The 25,669-nt window shown below is 48.2% G+C and overlaps 1 long non-coding RNA gene across 1 annotated transcript; it reads right to left on the reverse strand.

The window, feature by feature from the left end:
• Positions 1–1,577: 1,577 nt before the first annotated feature.
• On the reverse strand, positions 1,578–20,696 carry LOC134478565 (uncharacterized). Its single transcript, XR_010051280.1, has 2 exons — positions 20,292–20,696; positions 1,578–12,520 (listed from the first exon to the last, which is right to left on the reverse strand). It is a non-coding gene; the product is annotated as an uncharacterized LOC134478565 (long non-coding RNA).
• Between the last annotated feature and the right edge of the window lie 4,973 nt (positions 20,697–25,669).

Raw genomic sequence — 25,669 nt, forward strand, 5'->3', positions numbered from 1 at the left:
ACTATTTTAGAAATAAATATTCTGAATAAGAATTTTTTTAAAAGATGGTTTCCAAGTAAGAGAGAGAGGTTGGGCAAATGGGTTGTCAAGCTGTCCATTTTTTAAGATTTGACAAATTACCTGTAGTTGAGAACTGTAGATACATCTTTGTTCCAATGGCTTCAAAGACAGTCTTTCCATAGTGGATCCATTCGCTCTGTGTCAGCTATTTCTTAATACAAAATAATCTTAAAGGAACTGGTGCTAAGATAAAAGATGCTTTAGAGTAGTGGTACCTCACTTCAGCATGCCCGTGGGTCGCCTGGGGAGTGTGTTAAAAATCCAAACTGTTAGCCAGACACAGTGGCTCATGGCTATAATCCCCGTACTCTGGCAGGCTGAGACAGTAGGATCACAACTTTGAGCTCAGCCTACACAACTTAGTGACTTAGCAAGATCCTGTCTCAAAATAAAAAATAAAAGAACTGAAGATGTAGCTCAGTATTCAATCTCCAGTGCTAAAAAAAAAAAAAAAAAAAAAAAAATCAGACTCCCAGGGCCCTACATTGAGGGTAGTGATGGCAAGCACTGTCTTGGAGCTCAGCACTGGGACTGGGCGCCCCTCCATCAGTCAGCAGCCCTGGAACTGGAGCACACTGGGTAGCCTCTCTGTGTCTCTGCTTCCTTATATATATTAGGTACCCAGTCGAGAGCTGTGAGGTTCACACAGATTAGAAGTGTAAGCCCTAGGATGGGAGCTGCATTTAAATGCTTCAGCAGTGTGAGTTATTATAGTACTAGGGTGGAGCAGGCAGCCCAGGGTGTCTCCACATAGGAGAAACACGGATTACACTTTGAGGACTGGGTGCCTCAGCCGTGCAGAGCAGCCTTCGTTAGCTTGAGGTGACTCCTATCTCTAAAAACAGTCAAGCAATGTTACAGTGCTCACTACACAAACTGGTACACACCGGTCCCCAGCTCAAGCAGTGTTAGAGATGAGGCTTTTGGCAGGTGATTGGACCACGAGAACTCTAACTTCAAGAGAGAATGAATCCATCTTTGGGTTCCTAACACGAAGGCATTCTTGGGAGGTGATGGACACTTACCAGAAAGGGCCTCCCTGGAGGAAGGGCACCCTGGAGAATGACCTTGGGGACTCTATCAGGTCCCTAATCCTTTCCTCCTCTCTGATTCTTCCTATCTCTGTCCGCTTCCTGGTTGCCATTAGGTGAGCAGGTTTCCTCTTCCACCTGCAGGGCCAGCTGACCATGGGCAGAACCTCTAAAACTAAGAGCCAAAGCAAACCTTTCCCCTTTTAACTTGTTATTCTCAGGTATTTGGTCACAGCAACAAAATACTAACACAGGAGTGAGGTGCTTTTGCATCTCTCAAGCTATATGTGTGTCTGAAAAGGCAACAGTGATTTTTTCCTCAAGTGGAAATAAGTTGTTATTCAAATTAGACATGGAAATGCTAATTACCCCCATCAAGAAGGTCAGATGGATTGTGAGAAAAAACACCAACTTATAAATAATTCTAAACCTGAGGGAAAAAACTGGTAGTGTATTGTTCTCACAAATACACACACACACAAGCACTCAAACACAAAAACAGGATTTTCTTTTATTATAATCACTCTGTTCCTTTAATAATGTGACAAGAACATATTTTCATGTCAATACACATGGCCCTATGACATTTATTTTAATTCTGCTCCCTATTCCAACGAGCGGACATAATGTCATTTATCTACCCAAACCCTAATGGCCAGGCATTTAGGTTATTTCCTGTCTTGCCGGGCTGCTAATGGATGGTTCTGGGAAGCTCCAAGGGATGTGCTCCTGTGGTGCTCTGCACCATTCTCTCGGTGACACTGAACATGTGTAGATTCTGCTTAGAGTCGTCCTCCCTTGAATTCGGAAAGCTCAGACAAAGCAGGCTGCGCCTGCCTGACTCCTGCCTGGCACAGCGCCTGGACAATGAAACAGGACAGGAAGGCCAGGACTTCAATCCCTCTGCTTAGAGGCCGCACACAAACCCAGCTCTACTTCCAAAGGGCTCCGAGACTTTGGCAGCTAATTAGCCTGAAGACCTTATTTCCTCCTCTGTAAAATGGGCATAGCGCAGGTAGTATCTCATGGGCTTGCTCAGAGCAGCCTCAATCACATCTTAGCAGGGTGCCAAATATATATTAAGTCTTCACTACTTACAAGGCACTCACCAAATATTTCAGTTAGCTGCTAAAGAATCATACATAAATTTGTGCCCTAGTCAGAACTCTTTAGGACCAGTGCCTAAGATCAGAAGGGCTACATTCCTTAAAGATTTTTAATTCATAGTATGCAATTGCCCTCTGGACATTTCATCCACCCACAAACTCTACGAATGCCATTTGCTCTTCCTCACCACAAAATAAGTGGCTGTGTGGGTTTCCTGGTTCTCCTCTCTGATGAAATAAGAGACTGGGGCCACTTGGCAAGTGTTGCAGGACACACAGGAAAGGGGAGCCTGACTCATTGCCCCTCTGGGGAAGAGCGACATGATGTCCCACAGGGCAGATAAGCACCCTGTGTCTCCTGGCTACATCATAGGAGACCTGCCTGAACTTTAGAGACACGTCTGCCCAGGGTTATCAACAGGATATTTCAGCGTCTCCAGTCTGGGTGTCTGCAGAGAAACTGTCTCACCACCTAGCACCACCCAGCACCGTCCCTTCCCAGAGTGACTGGGGTCCCACAGATGTTTCTAGGGTTTCCCAGCAATCTGGGACACTTCTCCAAGGTCTCTCTCCTCTCCCAGATGTGAGCAGCTGTGTCTGGTTTTCAGCCGCCAGTGGCTAAGTCCAGGATTACACTTTCTAAGTTGATGTAATGTAATATCCAGAGTGTAAAGGCTTTGGTCCTGCTCCCAGCCGGGAGGCACGGCAAAGTTCTCCAGAGGCCTAGGGTCGCAAGCAGGCCTCAGCAGGGCAGGGCGGCAACTGCTAGACTCTTTCACAATACATGACCTCCTGAAAAGCTAGGGGAAATCCTGGCTGAGAGGTAGACACTATCACATGTCTCAGGCTCCTGAAGAATTGAGAAATCCATTCTCAGTCACGTTCCCTAAATGTGTGGAGAAAGGAAGACAACATTTGTTCCAGGCAGTGAGACATTCTCTCCCCAAAGCTTCGGCCTCAGAGGGCGTTTAGCAGAAGGGATTTGAGGATCACAGAAGAAAAGTTGCATTGCCAAAAGTGAGAGATATTTTCATTTTCCACCGTGACTTGAAACATACCAGAAAAATAATTTCAACCCATAGAAAGGCCTTTTTTAGGGCTGTTTTGTACTTTCTCATATGAGGAATAAAGACATTTTTCCCAGAGTAGGCACTTGTAGTAACATAAGTCTAAGAAAAACAAATATCCATCACAAAAACAGTAACAATGACAGCAGCCATTTATGAAGCCTTCAGTGTGTTTTAGGTAATGAACATATTTATGATAATTAAATCTCATATAATTCTTAACACCAAGGAAATATTATTCTTATTTTGTAGATGAGGAACTAAGCATTAAAAGCCAAAACAATCTGATGGAGTTTGGATTACATTTTTGTAATCTTTTATTAAAGTATACCAGTAAAATACATTTACTAGCCAGGTGTGGTGGCTCACGCCTGTAATCCCAGCACTCGGGAGGCCGAGGTGGGAGGATCGTTGCGAGTTCGAGACCAGCCTGAGCTACAAAGTGAGCTCAAGGCCAGCCTGAACTGCATAGCAAGACCCTGTCTCAAAAAGACCAAAAAAAAAAAAAAAAAAAACATTTACTATATAAGTAAACCGTGGGCTGGATTCTACCAAGGGAACACGTCATGTAAGCAGCATCTCAGCCAGAAAAGTGGACATCCGGCCATCACCACTGCTATCCTCCTACTCACTAACTCCCCAGGGTGTCACCTCCTGACTTACACCCACCCACAGGGGTTGCCCATTTAAAAATTCACATCAATGAAATCATAAAGCACATCTCAGTGTGTGCTGTTGTTATAACAAAATACTTGAGGCTAAGCAATGTGGACAGAAAAGAGTTTACTATTCAGCCCGAGATCAAGCAGCCTCTGTGCTCAGGGTCTGGTGCAAGCCTCCTGGCAATGACACCACAATGGCAAGAGACAGAGCCAAGATCACACAGTGAGACAGAAAGGCAGAGGGACCCAAGGGCCGGCCCTGCTCCATCTACAACAGCACAGAAAAGGGAAATAACTGGGTGTGCCATCAGTTTAGTGTCGTTATTAACAAACTGTCTGCAGTGTCAAGTTAAAAAGGAAGAAACTGTGACAGTTTCAGAGGTTTCAGTTTTTGGTCACCTGGCCCTTTTGCTTTTGGGGCTGTGGTGAAGCAGCATAGCACAGAGGCGAGCACAAGGCAGAGGAGTCTGTGCACTTTAGGGTACCTGGAGAGAGAAAAGTGGGGCTCCACCCCATGACCTAACTTCCTTCCAGCAGGCCAGTCCTCCCAAAGGCTCCACCCCGCCTCACTGTGCTGCCTGAGCCTTTCACATATGGAACTTTTGCAGACATTTAGAAGCTAAGCCAATAACACTGTGGTCCTGCAAGATCTATTTCATTCCCTTTCAAGACAGCATTCCAAAGACCTAACCACCTTTCATGAGGCCCCACGTCGTGAAGGTTCCGTTACCTGATAGTATTGCTACCATGGGGACCAGACTTCCAGCATATGAACTTTTGTTGTGGACACACTCAACCATAGCCAGGCTATAGCACAATGCTAATTCCCTCATCCCGTTACAACCTTCCTGCAACACTCGCCCGTCCTGTTGCATGGGGCATTGGCTGATTCATTCTCATTCTAACAGTGTTGCACAGCATGATGTATACTCTGTAGCTGATGAACATTTGGTTAAGCGCCCGTTACTGGGTCTTGAAAATGGCACAGCTTTAAACATTTTTGGGCATTTCTTCTGGTGCACTTAGGAAAGAAATGTGCAGCTGTAGATGACTCTGTTTTCTAAAGTGGCTGAACCAATTTATACACCCACCAGCAGCACAAAAAAGTTCCCACTGCGTTATTATGTCCTAAAGCCTCGGGATTGTATATTTGTGTTGTTTTAGCCAGTCAGCTGAGTAGATGCTAGATAGCTTTTAGGTTGATGATCTGGGCATCAGACTCAAATATTTTTGGCTCAGTGCTTAGCCTGGTGCCTAGCACTTGGTGGGTTCTCAAGGGATATTTGCTGGATTACTTAATTAGCAACTCAAAGTTTGTTGCTTCATTCTCTGCCCCAGATCCTGGGTCCCAGCTGCTCTTGTAAAAACACACAGCCAAACAGCCTGATGGAACATCTTTGGTCACTAAGATTTACAGAAGTAGTAAAAAGAAGCTGTTGTGAGCCAGGAGTGGACTGGAGAGCCACACCCTATGGGAAACAGGCACAAATTTGGGTCCCAGCCTGCTGGCCAAGGCACATATTCTACAAGCTCTACCCTGGGGCAGCAGATTGGCAGTGAAAGTTCCCCTCCGTGCAGGCATGGCTGACCCCACAGCAGGGTGAAAGAGGACTTCCACAAAGCAAAAGAGGAGAGGAAGATGAGGGAACTGTGTCAGTAACCTAATCCACATGCTGTGACTCGAAACACAAAAAAGAGTCCAGATGTATTTTATACCTGGACCTATTTCCTAAGGCGAATGTCAACCTCATGCACCACAGACATGTACTGAGGAAAAAGACAGGGAAGAGGTCTGTCTTTCCATTCCTTAGCCAGCTGCACGGGTTCACCAGGGCAACACTTTCAGAGGAAATCAAATAAATTACCATTCCGACTTAAAATACCCTCGTGAGAACAGGATTAAGTATGATTAAGATAATTCGATTCGCTGGGATAAGAAGGGAGTTGCTCACTCCAGTGTACACAGGCTGCAGGCCCTTGCTTTGCCCCCTCTACACGACCAGCAGAGACCAGAGCGGGAAAACATCAGTGATGCGTCTTCGAGGGCCCTGCTCTGAGCCCCGGATCACAGGAATCTACACTAACATTTAAGGAGGCAGGAGAGTGAAGCTGCAGGAAGCTGTTTTTGTTTTGTGTTTTGGTACCCGGGATCAAACTCATGACCTGATGCTTGTCACTTATAAGACAGGCACTTATGCCTGCTGAGCTAAATCCCCCACCTCAAAGGAATCTGATTAGCAAGAACTTGAACCCTGGTGACCCTGGCTGTGCCACAAATTATCCCAGAATGCAATGGCTTCAAATGGCATCCCTCGAGGTGAGGACCGGCTCCACCTTTGATCATTCTGTGGTGTTCAGCTGACAGAGGGGCTCCCTGGAGGGTTCAAGGTGTCTTCTCTCACATGACAGGTGCCCTGGCAGGGATGGTGAGTGGCTCCCACGGTGCCCGGGTATGGCCTCCCCAGTGCAGGAGGCTTAGTGTAATTAGACTTTTATGTGGCAGCTCAGGGCCCAGAGGGAGTTCCAGGACAGGGCAAGTGGAGGCCGCCGCAGGCCTGGCCACAAAGACTTGGCATCATTTCACAGCTGTCAGACAGCTGGACCACACACAGGAGGGGGGACACAAAGACTTCTCCAGGAGGGTGTCACAGGGCTGGCATCATCTTCTCTAGACTGATTTAGTTTGATTTCCACGGCCCTCAGTCATAGCTCTAAACTCATCTCCCGCATTATTAACACACCTTGTTTTACGTATTTCTGACAGAGAAGAAAGGAGAAGGAACAGAGGGAGAGAGAATGCAGTGGAAGGAAAAGGGGAGGAAACCTAGGAGGCACCCATTTCTCCCATTTTACGGATGAAGAAACTGAGGCCTGCCCAAGATCAGCTGGCTACTGAGAGTCAGAGGCAGGACCTGAAGCCGCTGTTTTTCTCTCCTTCTGGGTTTGTGAACTTGTCCTGCTGGCGAGTTTTTGGCTGTGACTGTGTCTTCCTGGTCCCCACATACAGCCCGGGTGTGTGAAGGTCAGCCCTTGTCTTCACCCAGGCTTAAAGGAACCACACGTTTCCAGAAAGAGCTCCCTAATACGGTGTGCTAAAGACCTCGCTTCTCTCAGGGCAGCTCCAGTTTGCTCAAGGAGACGTGAGCAACTGCAACGATCAGATTAGCTCGGTGGGCAGAGCGAATTCCTCTCCCGAGCACACTCCGTGGAGACGCTGAAACTGCAGATGCCGTTCAGAAATAAAAGCGTGTGTTAATCCCTGTGGCTCCTCAGGGCGGTGGGCAGGTTCAAAGAGACACCCAGGTCCCGGAAACAGCTGACCCCAGCAAGGAGTTCTGTGTGCAGATTCCTCATCCTTCGCACCAGGCTGACACCGGGCGAGAGTGCTGCCGTTCGGGCTCTGTTTATTGCTGTAATGTGTCAGCACGGGGAACAGAAAGCAGACAAGGAAGGCTTAATTATAAAAAGGAATCTTTTCAAGACATTTTAATTCCTTCATTTCTTTTCTCTTGACAAGAACTCACATACATGCACAAAAATGTGAATTTAGTTTAATTTGGAGCTCTCAAAATCACTGCTCACATGATGACTTCATCACCCTTGGTTCACTCTTAGAATTTCAAAAATTTCAGTTGAGATTCTCTTTTGCTGGAGGCAGTACAGCAAGCAGGTGGACAGTCTGGCTTCCAGCAACAGCCCAGCTGCCTTATGGTTCTGCCCCACCTTCCAGCAGCTGGTGGGGTTTCAACTCAGACGTCTGCTTGGAGGGTCAGAAATGATAACCTGGACCCTGGACCGAGGATTCTGAGGTTGATTGAGCCTCCTTGGAAGATTAAATAGCAGATGTTACTTTTTGATGGTCACCCAGAGTTAAATACAAGAAAGTGCAGGAAATCTGTCCACAACCCTAAAGAATTCATCTGAGGGCCTGGATTCCACAGCACTTCCTACATGAGTCCAGTTGAATGCCTAGAGCCCATGACAGTGACCCACACAAGTCCAACTGCAGGCCTAGAGCCCATGACAAGGACTCATGTGAGTCTGTTTTACAGATCTATGCTGGGAAGGCCCAAAAGTCAGCAGCAGAAGCTAGGAAGTCTGTGCCAGCAGGGTGAGGGGCTGTGCCAGTAGGTTGAGGGTTTTACACTGGAGCCAAGAAGTGACACTCAAAATAAGGACTAGGGCTCCCCTGAAGATTTACAGCCATCCTCAGTGACAGTGAGGTTCTGAGCTCCTCCAATGATGAGAGCAGTTGAGTACATGTCAGGAAGCCAGTGCAGTAGGCTTCCCCTGGAGATTAAACAGCAAACATTCGTCCTCTCCAGAACCAGGAAGCGATGCTCAAAGTATGGACCAGAGTTCCCCAAAGAATCCCGCAGCCATTCTCAGTGACAAAGGCCCGAGCTCCTCTGATGATAATGGCCGAATTCATATCTGAGAAGCTAGCATGACAAGCTCTTCCAGGAAAGCCAATTGCTCCAAACAACAACACTTAGGAGAACCCTCCACGCCCTGCTCTTCCTCTCCATGTCTCTTTATGCAGGCAGCTTTCCTCAGGTGGGCCACCTATACTCAGCACCGTGCAGATTTAATTCAGCTAGTATTAAGTTGATCAGCTGAATTAAATCTGTTTTACTCCCTAGCACTGTCTTTCCACTGTCCTTCATTCTTTTCTTCTTTGTTCCATGCTTACCCCGCTCACTTTCACTTTCTCTTTTCTTTTCTTTGTCCTTTTGAGTTCTGTGTAAATCTTGCTTTTGGACAGACTATATCCTCAGGCCAAGCCTGCCAAGGACACTTACGCTTTGCTCCTACGGTCTGTCTACTATATTAAACCCCCACCCTGGGCACCAGAAGCTGCACCAGGTAAACAGTTTTCACTAGGTCCACAACCCATCTTGCTTGGCTGACCACAGGAACACTGTTTCCTTCAGGAAGATCCTTCTTTAAGCCGAGGGACCTGGCTCACTGATAGTCACTAGGAAACCACCCTACCGAAGCCAAGCAATGTTTATGGTGCCTTGTTCATGTTAAAGCATTCCTTGTCTGTGTTTCACAAGTATCCAGAAACCGGTAAAATGTTAGTTTAAGAATTGACTCCATCCTGCCCCCAGGTCGGTGGAGTACCCTGAAAAGCTTAGCCTTGTAAGGTTAGCAATCTTTGAGAATGTTATTACATTTGCCATAACAGCTCCCACTTACTGAACACTAACTAGGGATCAGACATTGTGCTGAGGGTGTGCATGCATTATCTCATTAACTGTTCCCATTAATCTGGAATTTGGTTACTGTAATTATCCCTGTTTCACAGATGAGGAAACTGAGGCTCAAGGAGTCTAAGCAGGTTGGCCCAAGATCAGTCTGCAGGAAGTGAAGAGCCTCTCACTAGTCTGTGCAGCTCCACATCATGGGTTAACACAATATCTCTCTCCTTGTGTGGGCACTATGACATCCCATCAAACCATCCTGCTCCAGCAAGAAGCTTAGAAATAAGATAGAATTGGCATCCGAGAGTGAAACCGTTAGAGAACTACAAGGGGTTCTAAAGCAAGGTCCTGGCTCCCACACCTGCAAGAATGAAGACTCATTTAAATGAAAAACATTGTGTCTGTTTGAGAAGGCCTGAGTATAAAGTGGAAACCCAACTCTAAGGGTCCCCGCCCACTCACCACCTAGTGAGGAGGTGAGGACCTGAGGGTTTGCTCTGCCCACCTGGCCTGTTAGCTATTTATGCATTGCATAATCTTTTTTTAATCAGTCCCGGAGATCGAACTCACGACCACCTGCTTTCGAGGCAGGTGCTTATGCCACTGAGCTAAATCCCCAGCCCCCGACATTGCATAATTATTAATGCGGCCCCTACTATGTATCAGTCACAACTCTGGGCACTGCCTGGCACCCACGGAGACAGTGCCCTGGCCAGGGAGATGGAGGCAGATTTACTGTGCCTTGGGGCCTGGAGTCTTGCCAAGGGCCCTGGTAATGTGTTCCCTGTGGTCACGTGTCTTTATAGAATTTGCCAGTGTAAGAATATCTCAGTTGCACTCGTTAAGTCCCCTGTCTCTACTTTGATTTCCTCTCTGTATTTAAAATAAAAACTCAATTTTGTGCTTACTTAATTTTGTTCGGTTGGAAGTCACCCTGGGACAAGGATGGGAATCTAGCTGGCTTGTTTGGGAGGCGCAGGGAACACTGGCAGAAAAGCGGGAATGACAGCCGAAGGGCAGCCAGCCAGTGAAGGCTGTCTCCTGCCTGCTGCACTGGCAGTGACCAAAGTGGCATCCTGCAGGGGGAGATGGAATGTCTTGAGGCACAGGTGCTATTGTTAGAGGTGAGTGACACTGAAAAGTGAATTGTGACTCGTAATTCCCAAAAGGATGGGCAGCGCATGCCACCCAGGGCCATGAAAAGCACCAGCTGAGGCAAGTTTACCGGAATGGTTCAGTGGGCTCAGCATGGAGCGGTCCTTGGTAGCTGATGCCTGGCCCTGGGGCGATGGGGAGTAACCCCATGTATCAGAGTTCAGGAAAGGTGTTTGGGGGCTCTAACTGATGCTGTGGGAAGGTACACACTCCCCTGGGGCCAGTGCTCACCAGCTCCAGGGATGAGTTAACTCTTGGAGGGCAGGTCCTTCAGCCATTGAGGCCAGGCACAAAAGCATCCACATACGCAGGGTATTCACATGCTTCACACACAGGCCCATTCAGGCTGACCCAGCCGAGAAGCCAAGGTGTTGCTGGCTGAGGGCCTCTGGAATTGATGGCGGTGATCATCCCCAGCACTGTCGGGGGGGCTAAGGCTAGAGCAAGCCACGCAGGGGCGCCTGGGGACAGCTGGAGCCTGAGAGTCTGTTCCCAGCACCTCCGCGTATACTCACAACTGTCAGCTTTTGCTTTCTTTTCTTTTTTTTCTTGAGATTGTGGTGGTGGTGGTACTGGGGGTTGAAGCCAGGGAGGCTGAGCCACCTCTCCAGCCCTTTTATTTTTTCTTTTGAGACAGGGTTTTGCTCAGTTGCCAAAGTAAGTCTTGAACTTGGGCCCTCCTGCTTCAGCCTCCCAGAGTGCTGGGATTAGAGGAATGCACCCCCACTCCAGGCTTTGTCTGCTCTTCTTAATAAAGATCACGAACATTGCTCCTTACCCTAAAATACCAGTCTTCCCAAATGGAAATGCACACCTGGTTGCAATGGGCTGCCTTAATCTCCCCACCTCCAAATTTGTATTGAAGTCTTCGATTCCCTGTACTTCTGGATGTGACTGTGTTTGGAGAAAAGATCTTAAAGTAATTAAGATAAAATGAGGTCAGCAGGGTGGACCTAGTCCAATCTCAGCGGTGTGCTTAAGAGCAGAGAGTAGGACGCAGACCCAACTCAGAGAGATGAGCATGTGACACTCAGGAGAGGCAACCATCCGCCCGCCAAGCATGGGGCAGTGCTCCGAAGGCACCAGCACTGCTGACAGTCAGACTCGGACTCCCCGGCTCTGGAACTGTGTGGACACTTTCCTACTGTCTCAGCCGCCCACTCCATGGCACTTGTCCTCGAAGACAAATATGGCCATTAGGGTCTGGAAGGCAACACAGACTCACAGCTGCCCAAGGACTTCCCTGGGCGGGGTCCAGCCTCCCTCTGCAGTCTGGGGGTCACTAACTTCCCAGTGAAGGAACTCCAGGTTGACAGGGGTGGGGGCACTCGGGAAGACTCATGTCCCTTCTGATGGGGCTGTCATACGTCACTCCAGCTGGCCTGCCCAGATCTTCTGGTTTCCTAAGGGAAGGCAGAAATCTGCATTCTGTGTGAAAAGTCTCTATTTTTAAAAGTTGGTCATTAACTCAAACATTAAAAGAAAAAAAACAACAACTCTATTCAGGCCAAACTAAACATTGCTGCAGGTGGGATTAGACTGTATCCTGGCAGTTTACAGCTTGCAGTTTATTTCTTCCTTCCTGGGAGTGACAAAAGGTCCCATCTGCTGCACATTTCTGTTTCTCTTTGTCAGTGAATTGCTTGGACTTTACTGCAGAGCCAGATCGATCTGGGCTAAGTATCCCAGCCCTGCCACCTACCAGCTAGAGCAGTCACTGGGTTATTCGTGCCTCTGCTTCCTCATCTGGAAGGTGCCTGTCATGAAGGTGAGAGGAGCTCAGGGTGGAGGCACAACCTTCACAGGGTTGAGTCTATGCTGGTGTGCAGCAAGGGACAGCTCTGTGTCACGCTCTCCCGCCACTCGCTCTGATGGCTGAGTCAGCCTCCCAGCAACACCACGACTGTCCAGACATTTCTGGTGAGGGCTTCGCCGTGGCAACTGAAGCAGAGATAAAGCTCTGGGAGCTGTGACCCTGTTCAGCTCTGGCCTCTCTTGGGTGGCCTGACCTTGACATGCTGAAATAAATTTTTCTTGGTTTGGCCTTCAGGGTTTTACAACACAGAGAGTGAACTTCCTGGGGCCCTCAGGGCCACACCCCTGGCTCTTCCTTTCAAGACCTTGGCTCAGGTGGCCCCGAGCTGCAGAAGGAGTCAGCCCCAAAGGCAACCGCAGGTCTGCCACACAACTCACTGCACTCCGGAGTTCGGTGTTTGCTCCAGTCCAGTTCAGCTGTGGGAGGACAAAGGACACACCATCAAAGCTGAATCCAAAAAATGAGACAGAAAATGAATCAAGCTAACTCCATCCATCCAGTAGGTCCTTTTCCCCCAGAGGGCTTGAAAAGGATAAATGGAGGCTGTGTCTTCCTTTCTGTACTTTTCCTAAAGTAAAACTCACTGTGGCCAGCTGATCAATCAAAGCACAGACAACAACACAGCTGTGAACGCCATCTGTCTACAGGTACCCGGGGATGTGGCTCTTAGATGTGGCATCCCATCCCAGAATGGAGATCACACAGCCAGGATGAGGAAACAAAGTGCTCGGTTCTAGTTTGGGTAGTCCTTACCCCATGAGAACTTTAAGCAACCCCTACTTAACTCTCCGTGTCTCGATGTTCTCATCTGTGAAATGGGCTAACAATCTGTCTGCCTCGCTGAGAAAAGAGACAAGGGAAAGTACAAAGCCTAGCAGAGCACTGAGGGTAGAATCTGCTACCCCAAGCTAAACACCTTGCATGGATTGGCCAGTTTAATCTTGTGATACCTAAAGACCATGTATTATCAGCAGCCTTGTTTTATAGCTGAGAAAATGAAGGCCTAGAGAAGTGACAAAGGGCACACAGTGAGCAAATGGAAGAGCCATGATCTGCACACTGGGCACTGGTCTCAGTGGACATGCTCTTGACCATGAGAATAAATATTGATTTTTATAAATCACCACAGACTTATTTGCCCAGCAATTAATACAATACAAATTAATTAAAAATGTGATGAGCATCTTTTTTAGAATTTTGGGTGGTCAGAAACACAGAACCTGGCTAGGCAGGAAGGGAAACTGCCCGGAAACTGCCCAGCCGAGATGAAAAGAAGGTAGCTGCAGGACCAGACTTCTCCCACCTGCAGGCATCTCAGACCCTGGAGGCCGGACCTGTGCAGCTGCACCCTCCCGGAGCAAGCTCCCAGTGCTGCTGGCCTGAGGAGCTGCGACACTGGCAAGGCCACAGCCCAGGGCCTCTGTTCCCAAGTGCCCAATTCCTGAAGCCAGTCTAGTGTCCCCTCTATTGGGCAGATGAGAAAACCAGGCTTTCGAGCAACAAAATAACTCAGCACAGAGCTTTGGAGTGGAGAGGCATAGGGCAGAGGGAGGTTCAGGACGACCCTCAGAACAAAGAGACCACCCTCAGCCAGCACCTGCACACGCACGCATGCACACAGCCACTCTGAGCTCTCTTTACACAGCGTGCTCTTATCCGTGGCATCTTTCGTGGCTAAGGAGGACTGTGGCACATCTGCCCAGTGTCCCGGGATCCTGCAGGAGAAGCAGTCTCATAACCCCACAGGCCCTCCCTCCTCTGAGCCCCTGGGAGCCTCAGGGCCTGCTCCTCTGGGTTCCCTGCAGAGGGACAGTCCTGTTGATGTTGGGAGGTGCTGACCTGCCCCGGTGGTCTCCCTTCCCCTCTTCCTGGCTGAGGAGGCTCTGTGGAGGATGCCAAGCAGCTTTTCTCTAGTTTGTTGAGTAGATATCACTCAGCCTCTCCAGAGCACAACAGATCCAAGAACAGTGCTTCAGGAGGAGGTAACATTTTGGAGGGGATGGGACATGGGGGTTGGCCAAGAGCTTTCAGCCCCTACTTTTGGTCCTGGAGGAGTCTGATTCTTCTAAACCTATTATAACAATTTGAAAAATGAAAAAAGACAGTATTTTCAGCAAGTCCCGTTCTTTATTTTTATTTTTTTGAGATGGCATCTATGTAATTCAAGTTGGCCTTGAATTCACACTGCAAATGAGGTTGGCCTCAAACTTGCAGCAAACCTCCTGCCTCAGCCTCCCAAGTGCTGAGATAAGAGGTGTATACCACCACAGCTGGCTCAGTTACTGTTTCTAAGCATTTCCCAGATGCTATGCTGGGTTTTTTTTCTTCCTTATGTTTCTAAGCTTCATGACAACCCATGGGGGGAAGATGCTCTGTTATCTCCACTTGACATGGGAAGAAGCATAGACTCCACAGGACCAGGAAACTTGGCCACAGACACAGCTCATGGGGAAGGGTCAGGTTTCCAGTGTACACAGCTGACACCAACCAGCATCCGTGCTCTAGTTTCTCAAAGCTGCATTTTTATACAACACTGCTCCTTCTTCCTTCCCCTCTGGAGCTAAACGGCCAGAAGCGCAGTCACAGTAGAATCAACCGTGGCCTAAAGACAGTGTCAGGGAGCACACACAAGCTGTGTGAGAACCTCTGCTTCCACAGGCTCCATTCTGTATGTGTTTTCCCCTCATGGTGGCAACACAGCTGCTGCTGCTCCTGCCCCACATTCTCCCAGACCCCTTCCATCAGGAAAGTGGCTCCATTCTACAGTCTCTGCAGAAACTGTTACGGTTCAGCGGTTCTAACAGGATCCCTGCCAGGCCCTGACCAATTATTAGGGTCAGGGGTCATGATGAGCTGATCAATTTGGACCAAATTATGAGCTTTATACCAGAGCTGGGAGTAAACTACCTCCTCCTTTGAGAGGAGCAGTTTCTAGGGAAGGGGGTGGGTTGAATAGAGTGTAATTATCAAAAGTCTGGATTGATTCCAGACATGCCTGACACAAGGGCCACCTCATCATTCCTCAGTTTCCATCTCTGTGTATTGGGGTTATGACAGTGTCTTAGCCTGTTTGTGGCACCACAACACAACACCATGGTCTGGAGGACTTGAATGATGTAGGTCTCTCACAGTTCTGCAGGTTTGGCCTCCAGATCAGGGCTCCAGATGTGCAGCCTCTCAGCCTGCTGTCTCTTCCCCATCTGCACGTAACCTCTCTCTGGTGTGTGCAGAGAAAGCAAGAGTGCGCCAGTCTCTTCCTTTTTTAAAGAGCACTGATCCCACCCCAAGGCTCCCACCCTCATGCCTTAACTACCCGTTTCCCAAAGGCCACCTCCAAATACCATCACAGCAGTGTCCAGGGAATCGAGTTTGCAGAACACGATTCAGTCAACAGCAGACAGCACCAATCCGGCTGGTGTGCAAGTGAAAAGGCCTAAGACTGCCAAGCTTTAGTTGTACATGGCTCTTTCCAGTAGCAGTTAATAAGGCTTAGCGACTGTGGTTTCATTTTTTTGTTGTCTTTTCTTGATGGAAATATAATAAAATTCACCCGTTTTCAGTGTGAAGTTTGATGGCTATTGGTCACTGTGTATATTGGTGTAGTCACCACGGCACACAAGACTCGGAGCAGAGGCAGGGGTGAGGCTCGCCTAGCAGGATCCCTGGGTTCCCTCCCCAGCACTCTAAAACGAACAGGTGGGGCTGGGGATTTAGCTCAGCGGCATAAGCGCCTGCCTTGCAAGCAGGCAGTCATGAGTTCAATCCCCGGTACCGATAAAAAGGAAAAAGACAAAAAAAAAAACCGAACAGGTGCCTTCACCCCGAAAGCCCAGCGCTGACCCCAGCCCCATCTCCCAGCTCCACACAACCACTAATCTTCCTGTCACTAGTTTTGCTTTTTTCTGCAGTTTCTTAGGAACAGAATCACACAGCTGATTTCACCCTTCGTGTGTGGCTGGCAATTAGCACACTGACGTGCGGCCCACAGTCACTGTGGTCGCACAGCTCCTGTTCCTTTTCAGGTCCGAGTCGCACTCTGCAGTGAGGGTGTGTCCACCTGCTTTCCACTCACAGCTAATGGACACCAGGGTCACGTGTAAGTTGAGGCTCAGTGAACACACGATGCAGTGCTTCAAGTTTTTAATGGGAGGTTTTCTCTCTGATTTACTGCACAATGTTCAGCAGATGCTTATAATCCTTTGCATACTACCGGTACATTTTACAGCCTGGGCTACCCCTGAAAACACCACGCTAAGTGAAAGAAGCCACTCACAGCAGACCATATGTAGTGCAATCCCACTGCATGAAATGTCTAGAACAACTCTGTGGAGACAAAGAGCAGATCGGTGGATTCTCAGGCCGGGGGACTTGGGAGGAGAATGGCTGCTATGAGTATTGTGTTTCCTTTCAGAGTGAGGAAATGTTCCAAAATGGACTGTGATGTATGAGAGTGTCACAGGTTTGTGAATACACTCAAAACCATGGAACTGTATATGTTAAGTGGATGAATTGTGTGTTGTGCAAATTATATTTTAATAAGGCTGTTAAAATTATTTGTTAATAAATTAATTATCACTAATTTGATGGTTGCATGTGTGAATGAACATTCTTGTTTTCTGGCTGTTTAATCACTCTGATCCCCTTTGGTACTTATTTTTAATTCAGCAGTTTTTGGAAACCTCCAGACACAGTGCTTGAAACTGAGTGTCAAAGACACAAGAGGGGGGGACCCTCCTCAGAGATACACACTTGAGAGCAGAAAACAGACTGCAACTGCAGGTGCAAGGGCTGACACACAGCACCTACAAAGTGCCAGGCACTAATAATAATCTCTTACACTGCAGATATATATGTATATGTATTTCCCCCTTAATCTGTGTAGCAACTCTTGAGAAAGTTAATAGCATTATTGTTTATATTTAGATGGGATAATGATGCACAGAGAAGGTCAGTAACTTGCCTGAGGTCACACAGCTAGTAACTAGTGGGCTCAAACTTGAAACCCAGCAAGACTGGCTCTGAAGTCCATTGTTCTGCAGCCCATTCTGGGAGATGCTGCTCCACAGGCAGAGGTCCTTGCTGTGACAGGGGCATAAGAGCCGCAGGGGCTCGTGTCTCCATTATACAATCTGAACGCTCAGTTTCCTTCCTTCCCTCCTCTCTCCTGCCTTCCTGATCTGGCCAGCTCTCACCATGATCAACTTGACAGCCAGGAAAGGAGCCTTCAGCCCACAGCCCGCAGCAGAGCTGCAGAGCCGCAGCACTAGCTATGGATGGAAGGTGCCCTCCTCAATCCACTCGCTGACGCCCTGAAGCCCCGGGGACCGTGTTTGAAGATGAGGCCTCCAAAGAGGTTATTAAGGTTAAATAAGGTCAGGAGGGTCCTAATCAAGGTGGAGTTGTGCCCTTATGAGAAAATAAGATCTCCAAAGAGTGTGCACACTGAGAAAAGTCCTCTCCCATGAGCACATGTGCTGCATGACTCCTGAATACAGCTCTGGAAAAGACAAGCACACGAGGACAGAGAGGAGGCTAGTGGGGAAGGAGCTGGAGGAACAGACTGCTCAGTGGCACAAAGGAAGATAATTGTTGGGGGTGACGGGATGGCTACACGTCATGCATTTAGTGAGAGTTCCGCAAGTGTAGCGATTTGTCAAAACCGTGTTCAGCATGGATGCATCTTATCACATGAAATTTATGCCTCAGCAGCGTTGACTTTTAAAATACTAGCTGTGTAGACTTGGGCAAGTTATTCCACTTTCCCAGGCCTGTAAGATGTAATCATAGTTGTTCTGTTACAAGAATTAAAGGGAGCAGTATGTACAAACACTTTGCACAGTGCCTGGGACGTGTATGCACCACTGGTTTACTTTCCTTGTGGGATTCATTAAACTATAAATGGCCATATACTAGATAGTCATTCATTCATTCATTCATCTACCCACTCAGCAAATACGTATTAAGTATTCTAGGCACTGGTCTAAGGACTTGAAATGCATGTGAAAACAAGAGAGATGTAAATGTCTGCCTTTTTTTGGTGGTGTCATAGGATTAGGGGAAGACAAGCAGCAAATAACACAGGCAATAAACAAGCAGATGAGGTAGTGTGCTAGAAGACAGTGCTAAAGAGAAAGAGAAGACACAGAGCAGGGTGGCTGAGGGTGGCCTCAGGGCCCATTTCAATAGCAGTGTTAGGCAGGGAAGCCGATTGAGGCTTTACTGAGCGGGGACCATGTGAGCAAGAACTGTCAGGAGCACACTTAGGAGCAGAGGACAGGAGGCAGGCAGGAAGGGGAAGAAGAAACCAGAATTACTCACTGAAGCTGAGCCATGATTCTGCAGGGGGAGAAATGCTCTTTCTATGAGATCAATGTGAACAATCTCACAGGAACATAAACACTAAGAAAATAACAACTGAAGCAAAGAGTGTTTGCAAATCACAGGAACTATGCCAGCATGGCGAGTGTGAAATGCTCATCATGAAATGAAATTATAGGAACATCCTTGGTTGCATCAAGTGTGGACATTTGTACCTGAGACCCACTTTCAATCTCAGGGCTACCCTGTGTGCACCTATGTCAGTCTGCTTTTTTACTGCAGCAAATACCTGACATAAATCGACTTGTAAGAGAAAAATTTTACCTTAACTACTGGTTTTGGAGGGCTCGGGGCAATCTGGTTGGCCCCATTGTTTTTGGAACTGTGGAGAAGCAGCACATCATGGCAGGGAGCACATGGTGGAGAAAAGCCATTCACTTCATGGATGCGACTTAAATAGAAGGAATAGGCAGGGACTGGGTCCCACGAACCCTTCAGAGCCTGCCTCCAACGGCTTAGAGACCACCCACTAGGCTCCATGTCTTCAAAGGTCTACCATCCCCAACAGCACCAAGAAGGGCTCAATTCTTTAATACACGGGCCTTTAGGGGCGCACTTAACATCTAAACTAAGGAGCAGGTCCCCAGCACTCTGATTATCAAAAGCTCCAGGACAAGTGGGCACTCCTCTCGACAGTCATAACACTGTCTCTCTGACTCTCTAATTAGCACGTGCAATTTCAACACTTCTCCAAATGGATGAATTTAAATTCATACTCAATAATCTATAGAAATGGATGGTAGCATTTACCTCCCTCCCCCCTTCGAGTACTTTAAAGGGAGAGCCTACCTCTGACACTTGAAACAGCTGATGAGCAATGTACCCCATAGCACAGCGATCCCACTTTTGTCAGAGTTGGGCCTCCTGGGGAAGCCCAGGAGAAAAGAAACCATTCTAAAACATTTTAATTGTAAGTGGAGTTCATTACTTTAGATCCCATTATAATAAATTATCATTGCTGCGTTAAATCTTAACAAAATGGACACTGCGATGATTAGAGTTCCCTATGTTTGTAGAAAGACCTTATAATAAACCTACACTTGATGATAACAACACTAGATTGGTCCTTAACCAAACCAGTTATTTTCCCCAAGAGGTAAAGCCTCCTATTTGAAGGTAAAAATAGGAGCCTGGGTCTCTTGATTTTCTCAGAAGAATATTAACATTGACATCCACAGGCAAATTTAATTATGGCAGTTGCCTGCTTAAAACCCTCCTCAGCTTTTCATCACACTTAGCTGAGAGTTCTGTCAAAGAATCATACTGAGAGGAGATTCTTAAACTAAGAGAATAAACATGTGTCAAACATTTATTTAACTCATTAATGAGGGGACCATTGGTATAACAGATTTGGTTCAAAAAGCACTGAATGACAGAATGTACCATCCCACAGGGAGGGTGTATGGGAAGGAGCTCTATTTGTTGGTTTTTAAAGTTAGAAACAAAGCTAACTAATGTCTTTCAGGGCAATAGAGCCCTAACAGTGGGGCATTTGCATTTCTACAGGATAGCACCGGACTATGTGAGGACTGACGCACACGCTACTTCCTCACCACGGGGCACAGTACAGCCACACCAGGGCTCTGACCCACTCAGCCCTAACATGACACTGAAAGCATATGGCCTTCCTTCCTTTCTGTTATATGTCTAAGTTTTGATCATTTTTCTTAACAGTTCTAAGTTTTCAACCTGCTCAAAAAACTCTAGGTTGGCTCCTGCCTGTATCCCAGTCTCACCATCTGTTCATCTGCCTTCCTGTGACAAGGGTCATACTTCCCAACCCAAGGTGGCCACAGCAGCTTCCTTTACCTGGAATCCAAAGCCTTCTCACTCCATTCTGTGTACTCACGATCTTAAGTCACTTCCCTCAGGGACTTCCCCAAGTGCCCTGGACACAGCCTCCATGTGCCATGAGCCATCCGAGGCCATCTCGATCCGTCAGTGACTATAAACACCCCAAGAGCTGAGTGATCAGTCTTGGTTGTCATAGGACACCAGGGACTGAATAGAGCCCGGCAGACAGTGTGAGGAGGCGAGAAAGGGAGGGCTGCAGACTCGTGGGTCCAGGCTTCACAGGACACCGAGTCTCTGCTCCTGGGGCTCTCGTGGTGCCCAGTTCCAGCCAAAAGCCTTGCTGAGTCCTCCTCACCCCAGGAAGCACAGGCTCGGCGGTTACGTGGACGCCAGTCCCGAGGACAGCACACCTGTGGCTGTGGGCAGACTTCCTCCACACTGTCCTTGGCCCTTAGGAAAGCTTTTAAAAAGACTTAAATTTATCATCAGTATTTACATCTTAATCAGCTGTAAGTTTCAGTTCCTCTAGGAAGGGGTTACATGTAAGAAGGGACACTTAGCTGATACCTTCCAGCTGAAAGGGCTCACCAGCTGCCATCTGTCCTAATGTTTCCCTTCTCCAGCCTGACTCACACTCATCTCAGTGGCCCTGAAGGTGGCATTTGAGGTTTCACTCTTTGCTGAAGACTCTTGAGAATCGAGGGTTCATCTGTACAAGCCACATTGTACAAGGCGACATTACGCCGGGTCCCCTTGACATAGCTGCCCACCTGCATTGCTGAGAGCTACACTGAGATTCCTTCTAGGTATATTGTTTAGTCTGGTTTTCTTTGTTTACTCCGCCCTGCACCCTCACCCTGCTCTCTGGGAGCTACTCCTCCCCACTTAGGGCGTCCTCCTTACTCAGGAGCAGTCAGGATGTTAAGCGCACTCTCTTCTACGCCAGATGCTGCTGATTGACCCAGGAATGGACTCTGGTACAAGCCAGCCCCTAAGTCCTCCTCTGAGGCCTGTCAGAATGGAGAGCTGCAGGGCTGCAGAAAGCAAAGACCTCAGCCCCAGAAGCACTTAGCAGTCATGTTCCAGCACATGGACTGGGAAGAGCAGAGCACAGAGAAAGCACAGAGCATGGAGACATCACCCTGCTGGTTTCAAGTCCAGCCCTGGCTTCCTTCGGTGGCTTCCTTGAAATACTCTGGTGTCTTTTGATAAATTCTTCCTTTAAAAAAAAAAAAAGCATCAAGCTTCTAACATTTTAAATGGTAAAGAAGACTATGTTATTTGCCTACGTAAAGTTCCCAAAGAAAAGTAAACACTTTACCATGCCAAACAAGGTCCACATGATCTGGCTCCTTCTAACTTCTCCAAACCGACTTTTTCTGCTCTCCTTTCCTCCTACTGCTCCATCCGTGATAGTTTTCTTTCTGCTCTTCTAATCCTCAAGCTTCTATACATGCCAGGCCTTTGCCCTTGCTGCTCCCTGTCTGGAAACGTCTCCTCTTGCAGCCTCACATGGCGGGCTGTTTCCTTTCCTGACAACCTATCCTGACACTGCCTGCACCCAGTTCCTCCCTTCATTGCATTCTGCTCGTTTTCTTCACAGCCTTTATCACACTGAAATTATTTTATTTGCCCACTTGGGCTTTGTATACAGCCAACACTCACGTGTAAGCTCAACTAGGTAACCGCAATAAGCCTAGCAATTAGCCATGTGTACAGGACATGGCACATAGTAGGTGCTCTATAGATAACTGTCAAAACAATAAAGTTCCCTGCAGCCCAGAGTACTTAATAATCAGGTACGAACCCTTTTCCTTACAGGGCTCTTGCATTCCTCACCCCTTCCTGGAAGATTCCTACCCCTATCCTACCCCCACCCCAGAGCCTTTCTGGAGTCCGCAGGAAAAAATATAAGAGAATTTACTTATGTAACAAATGCCATGTAAAGTATGTCTCTAAGCACTGTACCAATATTGTTTAACCTCCTCTGACCACGTGAAGAATGTAGCCTTTCTGTCCCTGTATATTACAAGTGAAGAAATTGAAGCCTTGTGGGTGAAGGAGCTGTTTGTGGCCATCACCCCACAAAGGGCAGGGGCGTCGTCTGTGACAGGTCAGCCAGGCTGTCTTCCTGGCCTGCAGGAAGAGTGCACCCTCTGTCCTTGGGCAGGGAGAGTGTCCTTCAACCTTTCTGGTGGCTTTGGAGCAGGGGGGCCACTCAGAAGAGTGTGCACCGCTCACCCCAGTGCAAACTCCGGTGAAGCCCGTCTGCTGGGGACGATGACAGCTGTGCCAGGGAGATACTGCAGATGACTGGCAGCCCCCTTGATATCAATCACCCTGTGCCCTCTGAGCGGCCTCCGTGACATTTACACCTCATTAGACTGTCAGTGCCAAATGAAGCAATAGTGTTCCACGTCCCTCCCTTACAGAATGGCCTCTGTAGTGGGCAAAATCAGAAAGGGTAACTGGAAAGTAGAACCTAAGACCTCCAGGGAACCACAGCAGCAGAGCTGGAGAAACAGAAACTAAAACAGTAACAGTGTTGTGCTGGGGATTCTGAGTCAACCCAAACCCAGTCAGGGAAACCGCAGAACCAGGTAGTCCAGGAAGGGCTCTGAGGAGGTTCTTAAGAGTTCTGAGGTTTGCAGACACACTGCAAGATCAGGCCTGCAGCCCAGCCACCTCTCTCAGGCCTGCAGCCTCCTCCCTGGCCTCACACAGGCTTTGCTTCTGCCAAACTGCCCTCCAGAGGTCTCCGGGCTAACAACAGGAAGGCAGGAAGCCAGGAAACAGGATTTCCTTATTAGCTTCTGAAGACCAAGGGGAGGAAGAGAGACAGAAAGGAGAAAACGAAGACAGGCCAAAGGAAATGGCCACATATCAGAGTCAGAACACATCCCAGGAAGTCCAACTACACCCACGGTGGTGTATGAGCAGCAGGGGGCTTGGTTTTTTTTATTTCTGAAGCAATCCTGAGCCAGCCTATGAAGGGACACTGTCATAGGTGAATGTCCACATTTCTCCTACAGTTAGTGAAAGGGGGAACAAGACCCAGGCAATTCCTCGAGCCAGAACAGAAGCTGTGATGGTGTCACGCCAGATGCTAGGTGCTGCCCGCATGCCCTTAGTACATACCGTGACCCTGCAGCTCCCTGGAACAACCTTGAACTCTTAGGAGGTCATTCAGCAGCAGGGAGCCCCAGTGGTGGCACCTGGCAGTGGCTGTCAGGACAACCACCTTTGGACCCTACAGCTCCCCAGTAGCCACAGTAATAGTGCACCTAATACTGCATCTACCTCACCCCACCCCAAGCCGCCATGCTTTCTGGGACACCTCCCAGACAAAGGGCATGTGCTACAATATCTGTTTCCAGGTCTCTCCCAGGGAAGACAAGCCAAGGCTGAGCCATGTGCACTTTACCAAGAGATGGCGACCGGACACATGGATCTGCTATGGAGTGCATCTGGTGTGCGTGTGCCCCATAAAGGCCCACATGCTGGATGCTTGGCACCCCAATGCTGGAATGTTCAAGGATGGCAGAACCTTTCAGGGACGAGCCTAGTAGGAGGTAAGTAATGGTTTTAGAGGATTAATGCTTTGTCAAGAAAGTGTGTTCTTGCTGTTACAGGGAGTCCTGTGAACAGATTGTTTCAAAGGATCCAGGCACCCTCCCTACATTTCTCTTGCTTCCTCTCTCACCATGGGCTCACTCCCTCTTGCACAGATTCCACCATGATGCTACCCCCATTGTGGTATGGTGAGAAGGCCCTTACTAAAGCTGAGTAGATGCCAGCACCATGCAATCCAACATGTGAGTTAAATAAACATCTTTTTATACAGTACACCCAGGCTCAGGTATTTTGTTACAGCAACAGAAAAGTGACAGAAAAATGACTAATCCTCGGTTTCAGGGGTTGGCAAGTAACTCTGCTCCAGCTTGACCAAGTTCAACCTGAGGGCATCAACAGGGAATTGATACATGGGCTGGTTTTTGGCAGCCACCCGGCTCCTCTCTGGGCATCTGCTATAGTTAGAGATCCCAAGGCAGCCACAGACATTGTCACCACTTCTCTCTTCTATGTTTCAGGAAAGGAACAATTAATCTGGAAGGAAGACTCTATCCATTGTTGAAGCATACCAGAAATTTCACCAATAGCCTCTGGAGGGGCTGAACCATCCTTGGAAGTCTAGGGGAAGCAGAACTGTGAGAGCACAACTTTGTGGAGTGTAAGTCTGCTCTACCCCCCACCCCTCTAAGTGATTTAGGGTAGACAGTTTAACTCTGTAGCATTTGTGGCCTCAGCTGGAAAGAGGTCATGGCTCTCTGAAGCACAGGTTTAGAGCAGACATGCAGCCAAGAAGGGACCCTCCATTCTTCCCCAGTGGCCTGCCAGCCTCACAGCTTGGCCAGGACCCCATGGGACCCATGGACATGAATCCCGGAGGTCCCTGTCACCCAACCAAGTCAGCCCCGTGTTCATGCTACAAGCTTCCTGCTGCTACTGCTATGTGCCAGGAAATAAAATGCTAATGGGAAAGGAAGCCAGCCAACTCTGTGATGGTGACAAAGCTCATGTCCCATCTGTTCATCCCCTCGTTCTGCTTCAGGTTAGGCATAAAAATGGCTCCCTAGCATCTCCTTGCTGAATGAACTGACATGTTAACAAATAGAACCCCCAAGAAACCTCCATGCAGGAGAATGCTCTACCCTATATTGCTTGATTCTTATACCATGATAGTAAATATTCATGGTTGTCACTGATCTCTCTCTCTGTCTCTCTGTCTCTCTCTGTCTCTGTCTCTCTGTCTCTGTCTCTCTCTGCCTCTCTCTCTGTCTCTCTGTCTCTCTCTGTCTCTCTCTCTCTCTCTCTCTCTTTCTCTCTCGTTTTGTTTTGAGACAGGGTCTCAAGATACAGCCCAGGCTGGCCTCAAAATTGTGATGATCCTTCTGCCTCAGTCTTCCAGGCACTGGGATTGTAGGCATGTGCCACCATGCCTGCTTGTGACTGATTTCTTAGCTACTGGGCTTTTAACTATCTCAGGCCTTCTTCACCTGGGGGTGCTGATTTGAATGTGAGTCACAGATTTCCTTACCTCTGCACAAACCTTGCCAGGCTCTTGATCTCAACCACAGGAAAAGCCAGTAGGATCTGCAAGACATAAGGCCATTGGGGCTGGGGATTTAGCTCAGCGGCATAAGCACCTGCCTTGCAAGCAGGCAGTCGTGAGTTCGATCCCCGGTACCGGTAAAAAAAAAAACGAAAAAAAAAAAAAAGACATAAGGCCATTGATCCATGGAGCTGTTCAGTGCCTACTTCCTCTAGGCACAGCCACCAGCCCAAGCAAGGATGGTCTGTCCTTAAGAGCACACAACACAGCCACATTGTCC

The sequence above is a fragment of the Cavia porcellus genome, unplaced genomic scaffold, assembly GCF_034190915.1.
Source record: "Cavia porcellus strain 051 isolate PalLab524CR breed Dunkin Hartley unplaced genomic scaffold, mCavPor4.1 scaffold_13, whole genome shotgun sequence".
In the NCBI taxonomy this organism is placed as follows: domain Eukaryota; kingdom Metazoa; phylum Chordata; class Mammalia; order Rodentia; family Caviidae; genus Cavia; species Cavia porcellus.